The 7,280-nt window shown below is 42.4% G+C and overlaps 1 non-coding gene across 1 annotated transcript; it reads left to right on the top strand.

The window, feature by feature from the left end:
- Positions 1–6,905: 6,905 nt before the first annotated feature.
- Positions 6,906–7,011, top strand: LOC142528146 (small nucleolar RNA R71). Its single transcript, XR_012815628.1, has one exon. It is a non-coding gene; the product is annotated as a small nucleolar RNA R71 (small nucleolar RNA).
- The last annotated feature ends 269 nt before the right edge of the window (positions 7,012–7,280 follow it).

Here is a 7,280-nt window from a genome sequence, read left to right as displayed (position 1 = left end):
GAGACGAATTTTTAGGTCCTATGCACGATTGGATGAAGGATATTGGAGGTATACTTTTGATTTTCTACTTGAGTTCATGTTATTGGTAGTCACTCATTTCAACAGATATTCATTCAAGTTCTACTCGCATCTTATGTTTCTCCAGTTCCCCTCAAAGATTATTTTGAACTTAACTGTCATCGACACCACTATTAAAATCCACTATGTGTGCATAAAACGATTTCAATTCACCTGGGGATTCATAACGAGTGATAAGACTAAGCATTATGCAATTCATTTATCCCACAATCATCATTGGCTACCAATTTACTAGTTTCACCATCATCTGACACTCATGCAAGACAAATACGAAAAACGACCCCCTCATACTAAAGGAGTGCAATGTCCCTTATTGCACAAAAAATGAAACACAAAAATGCAAACACGTATGGAGACACAAAAATAAATGCAAAAATAAATGCACGAATGAAACAACAATAAGAAATAAACATAACGCAATAGACAATAAAAATGCAAAGAAGGGGAAACAGTGAACTCCCCTGATCAAGACTCCTCTTCATCGTGCTCCAGTGGTGGCACTCTGGTGGCATCCCCTTGCGGAAGATAGTCATACTGAAACTGGTAGGGGGGGATGAACGGCGGACATGGTGGTATGGTCCCTGGATCTACGTCCCCGTGGATGAGCATAGTGCGCATCATGGAGTCGAGATGGGAAAGATGTGTCGTGACGTTGGTGTTGAACTGCTCCTGGTGAGCCATGAAGGCAAGTCTCTCGTCCATTTTGTCGTTCTGAGTGCGCCTGCGGGGTTGTGGGCGACGAGGGATGATGGTGCTTGATCCACCTGCCTCCTCCTCTTGAGTGGGGTAGTCTACGTGTCGCTTTGCCCTCTTTCGCTGTAAGTCATCTACACAAATAGCCTTCGTCGGCTGCAACCACTCCTCATCATCACGGAATACAACTCCCGCCTGGGCACACAACTCGGATATGATGGTAGGAAAGAAGAGGCCGATGTGGCTGTTATTTATGCTCATCATAATTTGAGAGTGTAGGAGCTTGCCCACGTTGATGGCGTAGTTCTGAGATAATGCAAAGAGTACAACTGCCCGCTCTTTCTGCACCTCACTCTTGTGGGAGACTGGCATCATCCTTCTGGCCAAAAATAAATACCACAGGGCAATATCGGCCCGCAAATATTTTTCGTCAAAGCAGCTCGGGGGTCTCCCTAATGGTTTCCAGGTCACCCCTGGAAGGCACAAAGTCTCGATGATCATCGTGGGTCCGCAACTAATGCCTCGAATTCGGAGTCGTCAACATCGGCCGTTTCTAATAGGGAGTTAATCGTGAATGAATCAAACGGCACGAACCGACCTCTAACAAACGCTTTACCATCAGTTCGTTCACCGGAATTAGCATAGAATTCCCTAACTACAGACACCACTGCCGCCTTAGGTTGCTCGCCAAATTTTACCCATCCTCGCCTCTTTAATGCCCCAAGAGTCTCTACGTGTCTATCCTCAAATAAACGACGAAATCCCCTTTCAGCAATGGGGTTTCTATGCACCTTAGCATGCTCAAATCGAGCCCGTGCCGACTCATTCACAAAACGATGTCTATCAAAGGATGAAGCTGAAGAGGAGGAACCGGGATTACCTCGTTGTTTCTTGGGAGCCATGGTGGTGTTGATGGAGATGGTGGATGACCGGAGAGAGGTGAGTCTTGTTTTCCTATGAAGATTGTTCCGCCTTGCCGGGAATTTGAGTAGAGATTGAAGTTCCTGCACAAGAAAATCGAAAAGGCGCTGAGAGGGTTTTGAGGGATTTGGGGATTTTCAGAATGAGAAAGGGGAAAGGGGATTTCGCGTTTTTATCTGCAGACGCGCTCGAGCGGTAGAAAATTACCGCTCGAGCGCCAGGTTTTCTGGAATTTTGTTTCGCAAAATGAGTGTTCGCGCTCGAGCGGTGACATATTACCGCCCGAGCGCCGAGCTCTCTGGAGATTTTGAAATAAGTGGTCGTGCTCGAGCGGTAGAAAGTTGCCGCTCGAGCGCCGAGCTCTCTGGAAAATTGTCCCCTCCATTTTTTTTAAATATAAAGACAAAACAATAACAATAAAAATAAATAAAACATAACTAACATAAACAAAACATCGAATTTAATTGCAAGATAAGGGGGAGAGAGGTAGTTCTCAATTTATAGTCGAGAGCTTGACTGTCGTTCAGTTCAATTCGGATTGTCTTGGAACCGGGTGATCCCAAGTTGTGGCTCAACTGTGCCACCCATGTAGTGCTTCACTCGCTGGGCATTGACCGTAAATGTCCCATCCTTTCCGTCTTGCAATTCTACAGCCCTCGATGGGTAAACTTTGGAAATCACTAATGGACCAGACCATCGCGATTTCAACTTTCCGGGGAATAGTCGTAATCGGGAGTTGTAGAGCAGGACGTTTTCACCTTCCTTGAATTCCCTTTCAATGATTCGCCTGTCATCCGCCCTCTTTGTCTTTTCCTTATACGATAGTGCGAGATCATATGCCAGATTCCAAAATTCCTCCAACTGGTCCAATTGAAGTAGACGTCGTTCACCTGCATCAGTAAAGTTAAAGTTCAGTGCTTTGGTTGCCCAGTATGCTCGATGCTCTAACTCTACAGGTAAATGACATGCTTTACCAAACAGTAGTCTATATGGTGTAGTGCCTATAGGTGTTTTGAAGCAGTCCTTATGCCCAAAGAGCATCATCTAACCTTACAGACCAATCTTTTCGACTGACACCTACCAATTTTTCTAAAATCCGCTTGATTTCTCGGTTAGACACTTCCACTTGACCACTTGTTTGGGGGTGATAGGGAGTAGATATCTTATGTGTGACACCATATTTGCTTAAAAGTTTTTCAAAGAGTTTGTTGCGAAAATGGGTGCCACCATCGCTAATGATTGCTCGTGGTGTCCCAAACATGTTAAAAATATTTTTCTTTTAAAAATTTTAGGACCACTTGAGCATCATTAGTGGCATATGCTTCTGCCTCTACCCACTTAGACACATAATCGACCGCCACCAAAATATATTTTTTTGTGAAAGAGCTGGGAAACGGTCCCATGAAGTATATTCCCCACACATCAAAAACCTCACACTCAATAATATTATTCAAAGGCATTTCATGACGGTTAGAGATGTTATCTGTCCGCTGGCACTTATCACAGGTAAGCACATAAGAACGAGCATCCTTAAAAAGGGTTGGCCAATAAAAGCCACATTCAAGTACCTTGGATGCTGTCTTGGTTGGTCCAAAATGACCACCTACCTCACGGTCATGGCAATGGTTAAGTATTTGACCAAATTCCTCATCTGCAACACACCTTCTAATCATAGAATCTGCACATATCTTAAACAAAAATGGTTCCTCCAAAAAATAAATTTCACGTCAGAAAAGAATTTCTTACGTTGATGAAACGATAGATTGGGTGGTGAAGTGCATGTGACAAGAAAATTAGCAAAATTTGCATACCAAGGACAGTGTCTCACCTCAAATAGCTGCTCATCAGGAAACCAATCATTTATAGAATGATCTACACAATCATTACTAATCAGCTCCAACCTAGACAAGTGATCCGCTACTACATTTTCGACACCCTTCTTATCTTTTATTTCTAAATCAAATTCTTGCAACAATAGAATCCACCGAAGTAAGCGTGGCTTTGCATCTTTTTTAGCAAGTAAATATTTCAATGCCGAGTGATCTGTGTAAACAATTACTTTTGACAAAACAAGGTACGAGTGAAATTTGTCAAGCGCAAATACTACTGCAAGTAATTCCTTTTCAGTTGTTGCATAATTCAATTAAACCTCATCAAGGGTTTTACTTGCGTAGTAAATTGTATGAAATACCTTGTTTTGCCTTTGGCCGAGGACAGCACCAACCGCATTATCACTGGCGTCGCACATGGCCTCGAAGGGCAAATCCCAATCTGGTGCCATCAAGACAGGAGCCGTTACCAAGCGCTCCTTCAAATCCTCGTATGCCTGTAAGCAGTCAGAATTAAAATTAAAGGGCACATCTTTCATAAGTAAGGAAGATAGAGGTTTGGCAATTTTAGAAAAATCTTTGATAAAACGCCGATAAAAACCGGCGTTGCCCAGAAAACTTCTAACTCCCTTTATGGATGTCGGAGGTGGCAAGTTCTTGATAACTTCCACTTTGGCCTTATCCACCTCGATCCCATGCGATGATATCTTGTGCCCCAATACTATGCCTTCTTGTACCATAAAATGACACTTTTCCCAATTCAGCACTAAATTTGTCGCCTCGCATCTCATCAACACCACCTTCAAATTTTGCAAACAGTTATCAAAAGAAGAGCCAAAAATCGAGAAGTCATCCATAAAAATTTCAAGAAAAGTTTCAATCATATCATGGAATATAGCAGTCATGCAGCGCTGAAATGTAGCAGATGCATTACACAAACCAAAGGGCATCCGTCTAAAAGCAAAAGTGCCATAAGGACAAGTGAAAGTGGTTTTCTCTTGGTCCTCAGGCGCAATCATAATTTGGTTATACCCTGAATACCCATCCAAAAAACAATAGAACTCGCGACCCGCTAACCTCTCAAGCATTTGATCAATGAAGGGCAGTGGAAAGTGATCTTTACGGGTAGCATCATTTAATTTCCTATAATCAATGCACACACGCCATCCCGTAATTGTCCTAGTGGGTATTAATTCATTTTTTTTCATTTGTGATCACAGTAATCCCACCTTTTTTCGGCACACACTGAACAGGACTTACCCATGCACTATCAGATATAGGATAGATAATACCTACATCAAGGAGTTTGATAGTTTCTGCTTTTACTACCTCTTGCATCTTTGGATTTAATCTTCTCTGAGGTTGCACAAGAGGTGAGTACTTATCCTCCATCAAGATCTTGTGCATGCAGACTGATGGATTGATTCCTTTGATATCCGCCACCTTCCACGCAAAAGCACTCTTGTGTGCTTTCAAAACTTCCATCAGTTTGTCCTCCATCCCATCTATCAAAGCAGCAGAAATAATGACAGGTAAAGTGTTATTCTCACCTAGGTATACGTACTTTAGGTGTGGGGGCAATGGTTTTAGCTCGAGTGTCGGTGGCTCCTCCAGGCTTGACTTTTGTGGGATCAAGTCTCTTCGATCTCCCAAGTCCTCTAATCTCATCCTTATTGGCCTCTTCCATGGCTGGTTGGCATTGAGGTATGCCACTATTTCGGCTTTCTCTGCATCCAATTCATCTTCTCTCAATTCAGTAGTGAGAGTTGCTTCCAACGGGTCCCTAAGAGCATCCTGCACATAGTTAGACACAAGAGCATCAAAAGCATCAATTCTATAACAACTATTAGAATGCAGTGTGTGCTTAAGTGCATTAAAAACATCAAAAGTAATCTCTTCCTCGCCCACTCTCAATCTCAACTTCCCTTTTTGAACATCAATCAGGGCCTTTCCAGTCGCAAGGAACGGTCTCCCCAAAATCAAGGGCATCTCCACATCCTCCTCCATATCAAGTACCACAAAATCTGTAGGAAATATGAATTTGTCCACCTTTACCAAGACGTCCTTTATGACCCCTCACAGGTATTTGACAGATATGTCTGCTAGTTGCAAGGACATCCTTGTTGGTTTAGGTTCTCCTAATCCGAGCTTCCTAAATACAGATAAGAGCATAAGATTAATACTTGCACCAAGATCACATAAAGCCTTGTGAAAAACAACATCACCAATCATGCAAGGAATAGAAAAACTCGCTGGATCTTTTAGTTTCGGTGGGATTTTGTTTTGCACCAAAGCGGAGCAATTTTCCGTTAAGTTCACCGTCATGTGATCCTCCAACTTCCTCTTGTTAGCTAATATGTCTTTCAAAAATTTAGCATAACTAGGCATTTGCATCAAAGCATCGGCAAAAGAAATATTGATATGCAATTTTTTGAATACCTCAAGAAACTTACCGAATTGTGCATCAAGTTTTGCCTTTTTAATGCTGCAGGAAAAGGTGGAGGAATATTAATTTTAGATTTTGCAGTGGGTGCTGGTGTTGAGTTGGAAGACTTACCTTTTGATGACTTAGTCTGTTCATCCTGTTCTTGAGTTTTTTCTTTTCCTCTGGCCTCTAAGATCTTTCCACTCTTCAACTCGATGGCCTTCACTTGCTCTTTTGGATTGGTTTTGGTGTTACTTGGCAAGGTGCCTAGTTCTTTACTTGCTATCATCTTCGCTAACTGTCCAATTTGATTTTCTAGCCCCTTTATCGATGCATTCCTGGTTTAGGAGTTTAGTTTCGGTAGATGAGATGAACTTAGACATCATCTGCTCCAAATTGGATTTCTCTTCTCTAGGAGGATCAGATCTGTACATCGGTTGTTTTCCATATGGTTGTCCTCCTTGTGGTCGATTCTGACTATTTTGACCACCCCATGAGAAGTTGGGGTGTTGTCTCCATCCAGGATTGTATGTATTTGAAAAAGGATCATTCCTTGGACGGTTTTGAATCCCCAATTGATTCACTGGTGCCTCCTCATTCACATAGAAAGGACTACTGTCTTGACAGTCCTTAACATAATGTTCTCCTCCGCATTTTCCACAAAATATATCTTTTAGACGCATAGCCATGCCACTCATATTCAAACCATCCAGTTTCCTGTTCAAGATATCAAGTTGTGCAGTAATAGCGGAAAGGTCAGTTACCTGGTGAACTCCTGCACTCTTTCGCTGGTTGTTCCTTTCAGATTGAGGATGATAGCTGCTAGCAGCCATCTCCTCCAATAACTCGTATCCTTCCTCAGTAGTTTTTCTCAAGAGGTTTCCACTACGCAGCAGCATCTAGTACGATTAGGAGTAAGAAAGCCATAGTAAAATGTTTGAACAACTAACCCAAGTGGTAGTTCGTGATGAGGGCATCTTCGTAATAGATCCTTGAAATGCTCCCATGCCTCATATAAAGACTCCTGCTCGAATTGAGCAAATGTGGTGATGTCTGCCCGTAGCTTCATGGTCTTAGATGGAGGAAAGTATTTGATGAGAAACGCCTTCGCCATATCCTCCCATGTGGTGATCGAACCTACAGGCAAACAGTTTAACCATGCTTTAGCTTTATCACGTAGGGAGAAAGGAAATAAACGCAACCTAACTGCATCATCAGAAACTCCATTAAATTTAAAATTGTCGCAAATTTCAAGAAAATCTGCGATGTGCGTGTTTGGATCATCTACTGCAGATCTTCCAAACTGGACTGTGTTCTGAATCATCTGAATTATA

This window comes from Primulina tabacum, chromosome 15, assembly GCF_025594145.1.
Source record: "Primulina tabacum isolate GXHZ01 chromosome 15, ASM2559414v2, whole genome shotgun sequence".
Lineage (NCBI taxonomy): Eukaryota > Viridiplantae > Streptophyta > Magnoliopsida > Lamiales > Gesneriaceae > Primulina > Primulina tabacum.
This window is presented reverse-complemented; position numbering and strand designations above follow the sequence as displayed.